This window comes from Podarcis liolepis (genome assembly GCF_965112155.1).
Source record: "Podarcis liolepis genome assembly, chromosome: 16".
In the NCBI taxonomy this organism is placed as follows: Eukaryota; Metazoa; Chordata; class Lepidosauria; order Squamata; family Lacertidae; genus Podarcis; species Podarcis liolepis.
The window spans coordinates 17974912-17990437 of record NC_139567.1 but is presented as its reverse complement, the minus strand read 5'-3'; the positions used below and the strand labels follow the sequence as shown (position 1 = coordinate 17990437).

Here is a 15526-nt window from a genome sequence, read left to right as displayed (position 1 = left end):
CGGGGACAGTGGTTGCCATGTGGTTTTCATCTGCAGCGCTAGGTGGAGCTGAATTGGATCTGGAGGGATGTTGAGCTGCCAGATTCATAGCAAAATATTTTTCTTTGCGAAGCATCCAGAGGCCAGCGTCCCCTGGGCTGAGGCCCCCTGTCCTGATGAGTTCCTGGAAGCGCAATTTGTGCTTGCACAATAAAAATGTTTATGGTATCCCTTCTAGACTGAACACAGACGTGGATCTGAAACTATGGCTTCCGCAATTTGTTTTTCTTTAATATCTGCTCCTGCGTGGGAGTAGTGCTTTGCTAAGCCTGGTTTTGATTTTCAGGCTTACTGCTTCCTAGGGAGCATTCATCCATCAGGCAAGAAGCTCTTAAAGCATCAACAGAAATCAAAACCCAGAAGCGGCATTTGCATGTAGTTTTGTCGTGCAACAATACTGAGGGATGGGGACGCTCTATGGTCAGAATAAATTACAGTACATTGTTGTGCCCATACTTCCAACATTTCTCCAATGAAAATAGGGACGTCCTATTCCATAGTAGTAGTAGTAGCAGCAGCAGTAGTAATAATAATTTATATTATTTATATACCACCCATTAAACATTAAAAAATATTCCTATACAGGGCTGCCTTCAGATGTCACCTAAAGGTCGTATAAAATTACTTATTTCCTTGGCTCGGGGAGTCACATAACTCCGTACCCTCCAACATTTCTCCCATGAAAATAGGATTCAGAATGCGGCAGTCTGATTGGTCCTAGAACAATAGGATCTAGAATGCAGCAGTCTGATTGGTCCGCAGGAGCCACCCAATCCAACTCCAGGTGGAAGTGAATCTGCAACCTGATTGGCCTACAGGAGAATCCCAGAATTAGCCAATCATGTGGGGCCCATTGTGTAAATAATGTATATAAAGCAGACATTTCGGGGGAACTTCCATTCGTCACTACTATGAGCTGAATAAGGAGCATGAAATCCACACTCGACTCCGAGTATATTTCAGGGGGACTCTGGCCATGTTCAGCTGAACACACCTTAGAGTCCCTTGCGCCCTTGGCAAGGAGCTGTATAGACATCACCCTGAAAAAAACACCACTTTACAGCAATAGCCACTTTAGAAATTACAGTGGTACCTCGGGTTAAGGACTTAATTCGTTCCGGAGGTCCATACTTAACCTGAAACTTTTCTTAACCTGAAGCACCACTTTAGCTAATGGGACCTCCTGCTGCCCCCACACCGCCAAAGCACGATTTCTGTTCTCATCCTGAAGCAAAGTTCTTAACCTGAAGCACTATTTCTGGGTTAGCGGAGTCTGTAACCTGAAGCGTATGTAACTCGAGGTACCACTGTACTACATTTTGTGAGACCCAACTGCTTCAAAGCCTCCAGAGTGAGGGCAAGGCGAGGAGGAAGGGCGGAAAAAACCTGCATGCCTTTGTGCCATGGTGCAAGAAGGATGGGACGTTTGATCTCTTTGTGGTGCAGATCCACACATATATATGTCATAGACTCCATAGTCTCCAGCGGTCTGCCTTCATACCACCTTGACATTTCTTCTACTGCTCAGCTCCCATCTCTTGTGTAAACTCATGGCCTTGCACAAATAACTGGAGACAGCTTTCTGGGTGATTTTTGCATACACTTTGCAAGACCCTGGCGAGACCCTCCAGCCCCTAGGTATTGGATATTGGATAGCTTTAGCATCCTCAGGAATCAAATGTTTTGTAAGAAATGTATACTTCTTTGTGCATTCAGCAATTTCCATAGGGGTGTGTGTGTGCTTAGAAATGCCTATACAATCAGGAACTCTGCCCTCTGTTCTCCTCTTCAAGTCCTCAAAGCAGGACTTGGGGTTCTGTCTTGCTTGGTTTACTTGACATTGCAGTCTCCTCTTTCGTTTCTTTCACAGACACCAAAGCTGCAACGTCCGTTACTGGGTCTGCAAGGGCAAGAATGCAACTTCCTGCAGCGATGCAGTCCGTGGGCCACTCTGTAAAGGAATCCACCAGACTGTGGATTCTGAAGTAAACTCAGGATGCAATCCAGGGGCTTGATCTGACCAGATTGCAACAAATGAGCCCACTTTGGAATCTGAGTTCAACAGATTCCCCAACCCTGATCCCCCAGGGCTGTACAACTGGCATGACCCCAGATATTGCTGGATCACAGCTCACATCACCTCTGACAACTGGCCATTGGGAGATGGAGCCTGACAACATCTGGAAGGCATTTAGCTGGAAGCCGCAAGATGCTATCTGAAACAGGAAACCGTTGTTTAGAACCAGAGTCCCTCTTCCTCAAGACAATGATCTGTCTGTGTGCTCAGCAAGTGAGACTGAGAACCAGCTTGAGTTCTCTCTCTCATTGCCCCCTTCCACTTGCTTGCCTTCTGAACATGTGTGGCCATAGATTCATGTTTTTGTCATGTGCAAATGGACACATGAACAGGGGGTGGGGTGGGTAGAGAGCATTTCCTGGTGCTCCCATCCAGCGGTCATTTGTGAATAATGTTTCATCCAGAGCTATGCTGGAGCAGATCTGTCTAGTCTGGTATGCAGCTTCCAAACAGTGTCCATTGAGATGCTTCTGAGAATAACACATGAGCAAAACACTTTGGCTGACCTGCTCCACCATTCCCCTAGGTATCTGGTACTCTGTGATAGACGGCCTCTGGGCATGGGTGTTCCATTTACAGTGGTACCTTGGGTTAAGTACTTAATTCGTTCTAGAGGTCTGTTCTTAACCGCCAAAGCACGATTTCTGTTCTCATCCTGAAGCAAAGTTCTTAACCCGGGGTACTATTTCTGGGTTAGCGGAGTCTGTAACCTGAAGCGTATGTAACCTGAAGCATTTGTAACCCAAGGTACCACTGTATTTATATTGGTTAATACTAATCGAAAGGCACACCTTCCATGAATATTTCTAATTTTTTAAGCTAACCTATTTTTATAAAAAACAAAACAAAACCAAAAAACCAAAGAACACTGATCTTGTTAAAAGAAAGGTAAAGTTGTGATTGTCATAAGAAACAGCAAATAATTTGTTTGTTTACAGGACACTAACAAACTGAAATCCTTAGCGCGGACAATTATGTCAAATTTTGTTTTTTCTCAGTTTCTAATTTTTTGTCTTAAATTCCATTCTCCACATTTCTGCAGCAATTTGCAGTTAAAAAACAACAAAAAACAACAACAACCAGGTTTGAGCCACCCTGCTAAATATTTATCCTGCTGTTTTACTGCAGCTTCAATTTAATTTTGATTTCCTACTGATGGTGGATTTGCTGCCCGGTCAAGTACAAGGAGTTACCGGTACTATTAGTATACTAAGCTCTTAACAACTTGGGACCAGCTTGCTTGCAGGATCGCCTTGCCCCACACGTGACCATTTGGCCACTTTGATTGGTGGAAGCCACATGATGCCTGTTCCACATTTGTAAGAACCGGATAATTTAGTGTGGCAGCACCTACACTCTAGAACTCCCTGCTGACTGAGAATATTTTATTCTCTTGCTAACTATGCTGTTTTAAATGCACATTTTATACTTGACATCCTTAGGTAATGTTTTCTTTTGAATTTTGTTTGTTAACTTTGCTATGTTAAATGTGCTTTCTGTAGTTGACCTCCTTTGCAACATTTTACCTTTAAGATAATATTTTAGTTTCCTGTTAATTATGTTGCCTTTGATGTTTTAATGTGTTGCAAACTGCTTTGAGATTTTTTCTTTAAAAAATATAATGTGGTATAAACAAGAAATGAATAATAATATTGATGCGCTCGCTGCGTTGATGCAGCTATGGCCTGGATCGTTTGACTGATGTGAAACCAAAGCACACTGACGGCCGTCACCACCTAAATAAACCGAACAAACCAACTTTCCTCCAGTTCTCTAGTTGCTAGGGAAGGAAAGGATAACACGCAGCAAGATTCATCTATTCATTTGTTTTATTGGGTTACATGTCACCATGCTCTCGAAGCATGCAAAGCATGATTGAGTAGGGTGGGTTTTCCCCCCCTCAAAAAGAAAGCAAAGCAATTAATCAGAGATAGTACAAAAGAGCCCTCCCCCTTCAGAAAAACTGCGGCTTTGTAGCATTGTCTCTTTGAACTGACAATTTTGCTGGTGGATCGTGACTACTTGGATCGGGAAGCCCTTGTAAGAATACGCTGCATCCACTCCCAAGGGCCATCACAGGAGCACTCTCTGAGAGGAAGCGTGAGGGACATCTCCTCTTAGTGTTTATTTTTTGAACCGACAGCAACAATCACTATAATAATCACGAACATAATTGCTCCAATGACAATCCCAATGATATTCAGGATGCGGGCCGTGCGGGAAGAGCTTGCGGCTTGATTGATGTTTCCTTCGTTGCTGGCATTTCTCGCCTGGGGAAGGAGAGAGAAATCAGGGCTCAGAGTGGCTTAAGCTAGAACACCTTCCAGCTCCACAGCTTCCATCAACCCAGGGGGAGAGTAAGCCCAACTGGTCTGTTGTCATGCATTTGGAGATCAGCACCTGCCATAGGAGCCACCTTCACCCCCCACAATAAAATATTTGAGGGAGCTGGGCCCCCACAAAGTCGATGGGCATTCAAATGCTATGTGCGCACTGCATCATGTGATTGATTATGCAGGATGGGGCTCACCTGGGCCCCCACAATATTTTATTCAAGTTGGCCAGCCCCTTGCAAAGTGTGATAAGAATTTTAAGGTCGTAAAGGTAAAGGTAAAGGGACCTCTGACCATTAGGTCCAGTCGTGACCGACTCTGGGGTTGCGGTGCTCATCTCGCTTTATTGGCTGAGGGAGCCGGCGTACAGCTTCCAGTCATGTGGCCAGCATGACTAAGCCACTTCTGGCGAACCAGAGCAGCGCACGGAAACGCCGTTTACCTTCCCGCCGGAGCGGTACCTATTTATCTACTTGCACTTTGACATGCTTTCGAACTGCTAGGTTGGCAGGAGCAGGGACCGAGCAACGGGAGCTCACCCCGTCGTGGGGATTCGAACCGCCGACCTTCTGATTGGCAAGTCCTAGGCTCAGTGGTTTAACCCACAGCGCCACCCACGTCCCTTTAAGGTCTTAGATATATAATAAATGTTCATAAATGTAGCAAGCAAACAGGTACATAAATATATAAGCCACATGTCTGAAGCAGCACAGGAAGACAGTCCTGAAACCAAGCTGACCAAATGTTTCTCTGCAAGGAGGGAGGAGGTGAAAAAAAACCTTCCTTCAGGCTTAGTAGCTGCTTTGCTTCTCAGTATTCTCTGGTTGGCCTCTGTTATTTCCTCCTACCAATTTGGGCTATCAGATTTCAGTGGTATCCTGTGCCAGGAGCGGAGGAAAAGGGGTGTGGTGGGGGCAGACCGCCCTGGGTGTCTTCGCTGAGGGAGGTGACATTTAGTGCGTTGCCTGCCTGCGACTCCCAAGCCTACCCCGAGCCATCGGGGGAAGGGGGGAGCTACGCCGCTTTGCATCCCCCCCTTCAATTTGGCAGCTAGGGGAGGCTCGGGAGTCGTGAGCGTGCGGCGTGCTGAATGTCCTCCATTGGCGGCTCGCTCCACCCCCGGCTGCAGGGCACGCACACTGCTCCGTGCACCCGAGCAGCTATTCCGTACCTGGGAGGGCACCCTCTGCACCCCCCCTCCCCACTTGGGAGTCATGTGCAATGCAAAAATTCAGGCCCCCCTACCTCCTGAGGGCCTCGTCCCTGCCTCTCTCCACCTGGCCCAGGGCAGGGCCTGACAGGCTTCATAAGGACTGCTGCCCAGCAAGGACTGGGGTATTTAGGGGGAAGGTTTTGTTATGTTATTGATATTAAATTTTTGTATCTTTATTTTCATGTGGAAATTGTTCGGTTTGGTTAGGTAGTTTTTGACGTGTTTTATTTATTTTTATGACTATGCTATGTTTGTAACTATGTAAATCTTTTCATATTGTAAGCCGCCTTGAGCATTGTTTTAACTGTGGAAAGGCGAAATACAAATAAAATGATGATGATGATTCTTGCCACCAGTCATGCTCCCCTAAATCCATCTCTGTAATAACATCTGGTTATCAGCTCTAGGAAGCAGAGGTGCCAGCTTGTTAGGGCGAATCGGGGGGCAATAATAATAATAATAATAATAATAATAATAATAATAATAATAATAATAATTTACACCCCGCCCATCTGGCTGGGTTTCCCCAGCCACTCTGGGCAGCTCCCAACAGAATATTAATAATAATGATAATAAAATGATAAAACATCAAACATTAAAAACTTCCCTGAACAGGGATGCCTTCAGATGTCTTCTAAAAGTCAAAGAGTTGTTTATTTCCTTGCCATCTGATGGGAGGGCGTTACATAGGGTGGGTGCCACTACCGAGAAGGCCCTCTGCAATGTCGTACGCATGATGTCAGGACATCGGGAGGAGCTGGGGGTCTCCATGTTTTGCCTCCGTGCCTTCTGGCCTGGGCCTTACCACAAAATTATAGCTGGGGGGATCAAAAGGGCTGGCACCCCTGCTAGGAAGTATCCCAGCTAAGCAAAGAGGCATATTTTTATTTGGTGTATTGTGGGAGTCTGCACTTCTCACCTTAACTCTAGCTCACCCAACAGCGCAGAAGTGCAGCGTAAAGAAAGGCATACCGTATTTTTCGCTCTATAACACGCACCTGACCATAACACGCACATCGTTTTTAGAGGAGGAAAACAAGGAAAAAGGGAAAAAACATTCTGAATGAAACAGTGGATGTATCATTTTTGTGCTTCATGCTGTGGCCACAGGCATGTGATCTGATGGTGAATTTAGGGTGACCCAATGCAAAAATCCTGAGAATCCATGTGGATCCATGCTTTGTAACCACGTTTTTGCACCATTGCAGCCCCAGGCAACAGTGGGTGCGTGATTTTTGGGGGGCAGGCTGTAGCCATGGACATGCTATGTGCTCTGATGGTGAATTTGGGGTGACCCAATGCAAAGATCCTGAGGATCCATGTGGATCCATGCTTTGTAACCACATTTTAAGTGGGGTGGGAAGGAAAAACACAGAAGGGACAAGGAGCACGAGAGGAGTGTGCAGAGAAGCAGCTGGCTAAGAATGCAGGGGAGGGGTATAACGGGGGGAGGGAGGAAAGGAAGGCAAAAGTTTTCCCCGCACCCAAGCCAGCCAGCTCTCGCGCGCTCTATCTCTCTCTCTCCCACCTGCATGCTTTCAGCAGCACCGGAGCACAGAGAGGAAGGAACGACGCTCTGCTTTCCCCTCTGCTTGCCTGGAGGGGAGGGGCTTTCCCTGCTCTTTGTTCTGTTTGAGCAAACACAGCAACGAAACAGAAAAGGGTGGGTAGTAAGACCCTGAGGCAGAATGCAGGAAAGCAGCAACTTCCTCTTTTCAGGTTTCCCTTCTCCGAGATGCGCGGTTTGATTTTTGCCTGATTTTTCGGCTCCAGGGACCACACATTTGCTCAATAACACACAGAGACATTTCCCCTTCCTTTTTAGGAGATAAAATCTGCGTGTTATAGAGAGAAAAATACGGTACTTCTAACGAACTTATCTCATTATACATGACTAAGTCATTTTTCACCCTCTCACCCCTTGCCCTTTCCTGTAAGACCTATTGCAGTTGTTAAGAGTCGTAAACAGGCTCATCTCAGCTATCTGCCAATCTCCCATTCCCACCACCCTTCTGAGTAATACCCCTCCCCACCTTCTCACTATATAGAAGGATCTGGCAACTTCTGTTTCAGTGTATCTGAAGAAGTATGCATGCACACGAAAGCTCATACCAAGAACTAACTTAGTTGGTCTTTAAGGTGCTACTGGAAGGAATTTTTTTATTCTAACGAACAAGTTAGGTCTGGGATTTCCCAGACATATCTGGGATTGTCCGTTGGAAATACCATCCGGGGAGAATTTCTGAAAATCAGTAAAAAAATGTCCAGGAAAACCCAGGGGTATGGTGGCCCACGTCAGAAGTTCCCATGTCCAGATTTTCCATTTTTAAAAATAGGGTAACACTAAGAACAGGTGAATGGGACGCGGGTGGTGCTGTGGGTTAAACCACAGAGCCTGGGGCTTGCTGATCAGAAGGTCGGCGGTTCAAATCCCCGCAATGGGGTGAGCGCCACAACCCTAGAGTCATCTGCGACTGGACCTAACGGTCAGGGGTCCCTGTACCTTAAGAACAGGTGAGCCCCCAAAATGTATCAAAACCACTCCTTTTGCAATGGCAACTTAGTAAGGAAATGCCTTGCTCCTACACAACAGGCTGCCCCAGATTGACAGCCCCACAGAACTCTGACCAGTAGGGTAGCCAGACCTCCACAGCAAGCAGGTCTCAGCAAAAATGATGATGGAGAAATGGGAAGAGCTGGTGACCATGGCAACAGCAAGGCCAGCTGAAAGCACAAGGAGGGCCACTCGAGCTGACACAATGGCATTGAAAATCATAGTTCGCTACCACAAACTAGAGAAGTTGATCCAATCCTTCAGGGCTCTTACTGGGCTCTTATGGTGGCACCATGCAGTTGTTCTGGGAAGCAGGCCCTGTCCCAGATCCTGGGTGTGGGGGAGATTGGGCAACACCCATCACTTGCTGGTTGAGGGCAGGAGCTGTTTGTTTGCTGCCCATCCATGGCAATGGTGCGTGCTGAATGCACCTAGCTCCCTGCCCTGTGTGGGTGAAGCAGCAGCAGCAAGTCCTGTAAAAGCCCTGGGAACCTAGCACTTGCCCCAATATGCCAAATGGTGGCGCAGGACACACTGGCAAGAAGCTATAAAGGGGAAGCACAGATCCCCCACAGAACACCAGAAGGAGCCAAGTGACCATTGACCCACACAGCACAGTGCAGATATCAAGACACAGGACAGCAACTTGGGGTGGGGCCGTAGCTTGGTGGCAGAAGGCCTACTTTGCACGCAGAAAGTCTCATGCTTGATCCTTGGCATCTCCAGTTGAAAGGATGGAAGGCAGCATGTGATGAGGAAGAGAGCAATAAGGATGGCATGGGGAAGGACAACGTAAATCCCCTCTTTGTCAGACATCTATTGCGAGTGCAAAACACTGATTTGAGCATTTCCTTCTGGTCGGTACAAAAGTTATTAGAGGAAACATGCAAAACTGCAGTATTTTAAACACAAAAATCTTTGTATTTATGTATTGCCTTTAAGGAAGCCTGAGGAGGAAAGGAAACCCGTATCAGTAAATACAGCTAATTAGCAGTGATACTGATGTGGACTGGAATAGCTCTGTTTTCATCTGTTGAATGTGGGAGGGTATGCAATGTTTGGCTGCTGATCCGCTGATTTACTTTATCTGTCCTGATTTGATTGTATGGGTGGATCTAGCAATGTTCCTTACGGCTTTAAGTTGTTGATTGTCCTCCGCCCTGGGATCATTTGCAGCGAAGGGAGTATTTGGCAGAGCTCCTCAGCCAAGCATGTGGGGGCTGTCAGATCTGCCTTGGGACAACACAGTCCGCGTGGGAGAAAAACCTTGCCTAAATTTTTGGAAGAACACATCTGTTTCCCTTTCTGACGCTCTCCCTCATGAATCCACTTTGTTTAAAAGAACCATATGCTGTTAAGCCATTTTGGAGCTGTGTGAAAAGCTTTTGTATTTACTGTATTATTCTTATTAGTAAGCTGGTGTACGGGACGTGGGTGGAGCTGTGGGTTAAACCACAGAGCCTAGGACTTGCTGATCAGAAGGTTGGCGGTTCAAATCCCCGCAATGGGTGAGCTCCCATTGCTCAGTCCCTGCTCCTGCCAACCTAGCAGTTCAAAAGCACGTCAAAGTGGAAGTAGATAAATAGGTATCGCTCCAGCGGGAAGGTAAATGGAGTTGCTGGCCACATGACTGGAAGCTGTACGCCGGCTCCCTCGGCCAGTAAAGCGAGATGAGCACCACAACCCCAGAGTCGATCACGACTGGACCTAATGGTCAGGGGTCCCTTTACCTTTAAGCTGGTGTACATGGTTAGCCCACTCCTCAATTAATCCCCACAGCAACCCTTTGAGGTAGGTTAGGCTGAGAGTGAGTGACTTGCTCAAGGTCACCCAGGGAGCTTCATGGCAGAGTGGGGATTCGAACCCAGGTCTCCCAGTCCTAGTCTGACACTCCTTAACGGCTACACCACACTGGCTCTCTATTTATGACCACATTTGATCGTTGTTAATAGAAAGCAGAAGCGGAACTTGCAAAGCTGCCTTGCATAGAGTCATTGGAGCCATCTAACTCAGTATCACCAACTATATAGCAGTCTTCATCAGCCTGGTGCCCTCCAGACTCTCCTGGTTGCTGGATTGATGGAGTTGTAGTCCAAAACACCAGGAGGGCACCAAGGCTGGTTGAGACTGACTAGCTAACAGTGCTCCATGGTTTCAACAGGAATCTTCCCCAGCCCTTCCCAGAGATGCTCCTGGGATCCATGGCAAGCAATGCCATTGCTCTACCAGTGAGTTGCAGCCCTTCCCAACAGTACCTGACAGATCACAGGCTGTCTGCAGCCTTAGGGATAAGCTAGTCCTAGGGATATGCAGAGGTTCTCTTTTCTAAGCCACCAGGACTGCGAAAGGTGAGCATCTGTTAAGCTGGAGTGATTTCCCACCTCCCCACCCCTTCCTAATGAAATAGTTAGCATCTGTATTGAATTTGAAACTGTTCCTGATGGGTGTAGTTGTTTCAACGGTTTTTATGCACGCAATTGTTTTGTGCATCTTTTAATCGTATTGTGAAATCGCTTCCAGCCCTCCAGTCTCCTAAAAGTTGCAAAATGGATTCCCAAGTGGCAGTTTGTAAACTCTTTCTCCTGGTTCCAATTTTCTCATTTGCAGCAGACACACAAGACAGCTCCATAAGCCAAGAACAGTGTGTGTGTGTGTTTGGCATGCGGGCAGGGAGAGTACTTTTGTTTTTCAAACCCTGCCAGAGTCAATCTTTTCTCCAGATGCTCTCATGGCCCATGCATCTGTGGGGTTTAAGAAACACCCTGCACCCCACCCCTGGCCAGTGGCTTAGGGCAAAGCATTAAACATTTACAATTTGATTAGAGATGGATCCATCTTTTTTCCAAACTGCAAAGCTGTGTCTTAGAATCATAGAATGCTGGAACTATAGTGTTGGAAGGGAACCTGGATGTCATCTAGTCTGACCCCCTGCAACTCAGGATTCTCAACTAAAGCATCCATGGCAGCTGGTGACCCAACCTCTGCTTAAAAACGTCCAAGGAAGGAGAGTTCACCACCTGTCATGGGAGTCTGTTCCACTGCCAAACAGCTCTTGCCATCAGAAAGTTATTCCTGATGTTTAGTTGGAATCTCCCTTCTTGTAATGTGAAGCCACGAGTTCGAGTCCTACCCTCCAGAGCAGGAGAAAACAAGCTTGTTCCCTCTTCCATGTGACAGCCCTTGAGATACCTGAAGATGACTATCATATCTCTTCTTGGTCTCAGGGGGAGTGTTACCTCAACCAGCACAGGCTGAATCCCTCTTCCCTGTTCTGCCTTCTGACTGACCAAGAGCAGCTCTGTCTTGTATGGATTAAGTTTCCATTTGCTCACTCACATCTAGTCCATCACTGATGACAAACACCAGTTTAGAACCAAGGCAGCTTCTGTGGATTCAGGTGGGGAGGAGAAACAGAGCTGGGTGTCATCAGCATATTGATGACACCCAACCCTGAAGCTCTGGACAACCTCTCCCAGTAGTTTCATGCAGTTGATAAATAGCATAGGGAACAGAACAGAACCCTGAGAGACCCCACAGCCAATGTCCATGGTGTCAAACAGGAGCCCCCCCCCCCTTTCTGGGTTCATTCCTCCAGGAAGGAACAGAACCACTGTAGCAGAATGCCTCCAAGTCCCATCCCACCAGCATGGTCCAGAAGGATACCATGGTTGATGGTACTGAAAGCTGCTAATAGAAATGTGTGTTGTTCCCAACAGCCCAGATTGGCATCTTCCATCCCTGCACCAAACCTTTGCAGAGAATTAAAGGGGGGGGGGAGGACAGATAAAATCTACTAGCAATTCCAAAAATCATGAATGTCTTTAATTTGCAAAGCAATCTACTATGCTGCTTGCGTCTTTGACAATTATTTTCTTGCCTACCAACACCAAAAGCCCTCCACAACATCCAGACACAAACCACCCCACACTCAAAAACGCAAAGCCCTTTTACAAATCCATTCTCCAGGGCAGTTAGAAATCTGGGATCAAAAGTTTCATGTTGAGGAAATTGTTGGAATTTTTAGTGGAGGAAGACACTGCGCATAAAGTACGCACAAGCGTACTAAACATTCACACATGTGCACATATAAATGCAAACATCTCTCCTCTGCCCAATGGATGTTTTAAAGAGCTGAATGTTCAGCATTCTCTTCTGCAGAGTGAGGCAAAGAACCCCAAAGTAGACTTACCTGGAGAGAGAAGACGAGAGCTGCGATTCCAAGCGGCAGACAGCAACACAGCAGGTTGAAGATAGAAAGGGCAAGGTACGAATTAACATTTCTCTGGGATGCTTCCATCTTCAGAGGTGATCTTGTCTTGAAGAGTTCTCTCTGCTGCTGGGCTTTGACCAAAAAGACTGACGCCAGCAACAGCTTGACTTCAGTCTTATCCCGCGCTGGGGGAGTAGCCACTGGGAATGAACACCCGTCTGATGCTCCCAAGCTCAGAGACCAGTGCAGGACTTACAAACAGCTCTTTAAAAAGCAAGGAAATCAAAATTGCACAATGAACGCAGTTATATCTGGGGAGGAAGAGAGCAGGGAGGGGTGACTGGGAGGGTGCTGGCAGTAAGCTGAGGCCAACCCATGGGCTGGGAAAGCAGAACCCTTCTGAACTGGCATCCCAGAGAGTTTCGCTTGGTTTAATTTACATCAGGTTCCCCCCAAATCCTGGGGAATTTATCCTTCTGAGTATTTGGTCGACAATTCCTCCAACCTGGGGAATTGTGGTTATCCTACCAGCCAGCCCTCAGGTCTGTGGCTGCTGTTGCTGAATGCCAGGTCAGCTCCGAATAAGACCTCCGAAATCCATGATCTCACCCCCATCTGTGCCCAGCTGGGTGCTCAGGGCAGCATCAGGGCAGACTGGAGGATCAGGGACGGGGAGTTGCTGTAGTCTACAGAGATCCCGTCTCTCTCTCCAGGTTCTCTTTCCAGTTGTGGGGGGAATCTAGAGTATGTATTCCTGACACTGGGCAATCAGAACAGATGAGAGATTCCTCTGGTTTACTGCCCACCTCACTGCCCAGCAGTCTCCCTGCCTGAACTGACAGAGCTGGTCTCAGAGGCAGTGTTAAGGACTCCCAAGCTGCTGGTTTGGGGGACTTCAGCATGCATACCGAGGCGACTGTCTCTGGGGTGGCTCAGGACTTCATGGCTGCCATGACGACCATGGGGCTGTCCCAATGTGTTACTGCCCCAACATATGTGGCAGGCCACACTCTGGACCTTGTTTTCTCAACTGGGCAGGAAGAGGGTGGTTTGGGTGGCATGTATATCTTTGGTATGGGAGTACCAAAGTACATAAGGGATTCTGAACCATGTTGTAAGAAAATCAATTTATGCTATATGGGAAAAATCTAAAAATCTTTAGAAGGTAGAACTCCATGGTGGTTATCATCATTAGAAGCAATATCAGTTTTTTTAAAAAAAGGAAGGTGAATGGGCAACTTACAAAGAGCTATTAACCGAAGTAGGAAACCAATTGAAGGTGAAAAAATTTGAGGCTATAAGACATTTATTAACAGATTAGTTACAATACCACCTACTAAATGGTTTAGGTTGGTCAAAGGAGTGGGTTTCAGTAAAGAACTGTCAAGGTTTGAAAAGGATTTGTGGGGAAATAATGAGAAACTATTGTTTAAAAAAATGTACAAACTGTTGTTGGAATGGGAAAGCTGTTCCACCCTCTGGTGGGGCGGTGTTGCGGTCAGGCCATGTGGCCTCCACACACAGCGGGGGCTGGCAAAACTCCGCGTCATGGCCCCCAGCGGGCCAATCCAGTCGACCAGGGGGCATGGATTATCCATTTTAAACAGCTGCGCGGCCAAGGGGATCTCCCTTCTTGTACCGGCTTCCGCAGATCTACTAGGCTTCAACAGATCTACCGACCATCTGTTTTGTTTTGCTATACTTGGGGTCTACTGACTGTGAGAGCAGTTGCTTGTCTCATTTGGCTTTCATTGTGATCTTCTTCGGGGTCCTTTACCCACAATCTGTGTACACAACAGTTGGACTGTACACTTGTCCAGTTATTCACACGTAAGGTTCAATGAGTGTACAGTCTGGTACATAATACAGTCATACCTTGGGTTACAGAGGCTTCATGTTGCGTGTTTTCGGGTTACGGACGCGCCAAAACCCCGAAGTACCGGAACGGGTTACTTCCGGGTTTCGGTGCTTGCGCATGCGCAGCACTAAATTGCTCTTTGCGTATGCACAGAAGCACCGAATCGCAACCCGTGCGTGTGCAGATGCGGTACTGCGGGTTGCGGGTGCTGTGGGTTGCAAACATGCCTCCCACACAGACCACGTTCACAACCCGAGTGTCCACAATAGTTGAGCTATGCAAAGCAACAAGTGCACACTCAAAGAAACAGTTGCACATGTGTAGAGACAGCTTGTACCAATCTTCAGTGCAATGTGTGAACAAGCACTGTGGAGTAGGACTTGCTGTGGGAGAGGGTCTTGTTCGAAGAGCTGGCACTGGGATGTGGATGAAAGCCTCCCACAGGCTAGCTGCGACCCACATTTGTTCCACTCCTGCCCTTCTAGTGCGTGGTTGCATTCCTGATTTGGGGGACCTGTAATGTACATCTGATCTTCATTGTCAGCATTATGACTTCCAGTGTCTTTAAGAGGCCCGTCTTCCGGTCACAACCAAACACTGCTGTGGTCTTTTACACGGCCGCATCACAGCTGCTCATGCAAGATAGTGCTGCTCCTTTTCTCTGGAACAGGAAAGATTCTTTTACCCCATTGGTAAGCGACCCACTTGGCCTCTGAGACTGCCAAGTGGGTTGCTTACCAATGGGGCTTGGAAATCCGCCTTTCATCACAGGAACCCTTTTCTATTTTTATTTCCAACGTGTGGGGCTTTCCTTCCTATGTTGTTGTTGTTTAGTCGTTTAGTCGTGTCCGACTCTTCGTGACCCCATGGACCAGAGCACGCCAGGCACTCCTGTCTTCCACTGCCTCCCGCAGTTTAGTCAAACTCATGCTGGTAGCTTCGAGAACACTGTCCAACCATCTCGTCCTCTGTCGTCCCCTTCTCCTTGTGCCCTCCATCTCTCCCAACATCAGGGTTTTTTCCAGGGAATCTTCTCTTCCCATGAGGTGGCCAAAGTATTGGAGCCTCAGCTTCAGGATCTGTCCTTCCAGTGAGCACTCAGGGCTGATTTCCTTAAGAATGGATAGGTTTGATCTTCTTGCAGTCCATGGGACTTCCTTCCTATACTCCTGTCTAATTCTCTAGACTGCATTGTCTCCCTTCACCTTCCCACACGGCATACAGTGGTATCTTGGGTTAAGA

The 15526-nt window shown here is 47.2% G+C and overlaps 1 long non-coding RNA gene across 1 annotated transcript; it reads right to left on the bottom strand.

Moving 5' to 3' along the window:
- Positions 1-3934: 3934 nt before the first annotated feature.
- LOC310696081 lies at positions 3935-13354 on the bottom strand. The gene is made up of 2 exons (XR_014520391.1): positions 12406-13354; positions 3935-4386 (listed from the first exon to the last, which is right to left on the bottom strand). It is a non-coding gene; the product is annotated as an uncharacterized lncRNA (long non-coding RNA).
- Between the last annotated feature and the right edge of the window lie 2172 nt (positions 13355-15526).